We start from the raw sequence: 2414 nt of genomic DNA on the forward strand, positions 1-2414 counted from the left end.
CACAGCATGCGCCTAAAGAAGAGAGATCCATCCGCGCTTTGTATATCTTGCTTTTGCAACTCCCCCACTGGTCTTCAATATATCATTAGGTATCGGTTTTACTAGGGCCACTGTAAAAAAAGTATTATTTGAGTGCTAATTTCTGATACTGAAATAAGATTTAAAAAAAAACAGTCTCGAGTGGTACTAGTGTACGACCACTTTCGGGAACCCCGATTAAATTACTTCACGTTGAAAATTACTACATGTAGTTATTGTTTTCAAAAAGTGGATACGGAAAAAATGATAACCTAATAAGACATCTCTACTTGTTAAAGTGCATGGTCCAACTGAGACCGTACGAAAAATATAATCATGAATTACTTGAGAAGTACATAGGGAAAAGATGCCTAAAAAGGTCCCCTTCCATATTTTTATATAAAAAAATTAAATTCATAAGATACGTACGAGTATTTGTGCTCAGCATTCTTCTAGTCAGTTACATTTTCAGTTCAAGTGTGCTAACAACGACAGAAAGTAAACATTCTTCTAGCACTTTATATTATGAATTCTTAACTATTTATGAAGTCTCAGTTTCATAGTTTGAGGCGATTTAAAACTGGAAGCAGTTTTTTCTTCGTAAAGATAATTTTATAAGCTTTTAAAACTTTAATTTGTTGTTTATTAACTTTCATGTTGTTTTAGATTTAGAGCAACGACTAATATAGCAGGCAAAATCAGAAATTAAAATTCTTCACCAATCCGAGTCTCTCCTAAACATACCTGACCACTTCTGCTTTCAGACCACCAACCCGAAATACTTCAAAATGTTTTACTTCTCCGCTTTATATCTATTAATTCCTGTTCTAAACTAATTAATATTTGTGATTCTTTTTATAATTGGCATATATGATATTCATGCAGGTACAATCTTGGGCATCATAGGCATCTCTTTCCTAATAAATTTGATTAAATTGTAAGTCAAATCTGTTCGTTGTTTAGAAAAAGTAATCTCATATTTTTCTTTTGAAATTGGTTAATATTAACCTAAATCAAAAGTTTATGTTGGTTAAAAATATTTACTTTCAAAGATTAACCCACTGAAATCAAAACAGCCTTTTGAAAATCAACACAGGGTGTTAAATAGGATTTCGAAAAAAATACCTACTTGTTATTAACTTTTTGTAAATTAGAGTTAAGTCACCTCTTCATGAATAATTCAGAAATAATTATCACGCAAGAACTTTCAAGTTGGAATCATCTCTCTTTGAAACCTCAGTTATTGAGCCCAAATAATAAGTTATTATTTTTTGGGATGAATGACGCAATTAATGAATATTAAAAGTAAGATTTCTTTTTTAACATATTTTAAAATTATTTAAACTTTTTTTCGATATGTGAATTCTACAAAAAAATAGTTTTTCTGTAAATAAATAAAATGATTAACGTATATTCAGAGTAATGTATTTTTCAAGAATCTTTTTCTTTTGTAAATATTTTAAAGTTAACACCTTCTGGCATTATTACTGTATTTAATTGATGCTCTTAATTGCTAAGGCGGATTCGGAGAAAGTTCTTTGAGTCGGAACCATCTCAGTTTTACCATTCCCCTCCAATTGAGGAAAAAAAGAACCTTAATTGGAATTTTGAAAAACTCCATAATTAAAAAAATGTGTTTCAGATATGTAGTATTCTCTAAGCATTCGTTTTCGATAGTATTCTCTAATAAATGGTTTAGATTGTATTTCAGTTTTAAATTTACTCATTTTAGATCCTGTTTCTTTAAAAATTGTCCTGGAATAGACTGTTCCAATCCACTTCCCCCGGCGGTACAGCTGATCACCAGATTTGTAAAGGTTTCTCGCGCTTACAATAGTTACATCTGTAAAAAAAATACATTTGAAAATTAGTGCAAGGTGTAATCGCCTACGTTATTTTTAGGATGTAATAGTCTCAAAAGATTTCAATAGATTTCTATGAATTGTGCAGGATTTGAGGGATAAGAATAATTTTAAAGGGTTTTAAAGAATGCAATGTATTTTAAAACGTTTCCTGCAATTTATATATACTTAAAAATTTGTCATAAGGACAACCGCAGGATTTCGCCGGGAGCGGGTGCTAATCTGAAAAATTGCACCCGCTTCCAGCGAAATCGCTGTAAAATTTCAGCCATAACCACGTCTCACAACCGTGAGATAGGTGGTTACAGTCTGTAAAGGAATCAATACGACGATCCAGCAAAAGCCTCGTGCACCCTAAGAACACGGAGTGACCCAACTACAACCGCCTTCTGCATTTTTCCCGCAAGTGTTCTAGCATATTGTTGACACGCAAGGGATGCTTTTTAGGCTATTAGCAAGTGAAAGCTTGGCACCTCCAAGAGGGCCGATAATAAGGACGATCAGTTTAACAGAATATTCCGGGTACAATCGTTG

The sequence above is a fragment of the Belonocnema kinseyi genome, chromosome 6 (genome assembly GCF_010883055.1).
Source record: "Belonocnema kinseyi isolate 2016_QV_RU_SX_M_011 chromosome 6, B_treatae_v1, whole genome shotgun sequence".
Taxonomy (NCBI): Eukaryota; Metazoa; Arthropoda; class Insecta; order Hymenoptera; family Cynipidae; genus Belonocnema; species Belonocnema kinseyi.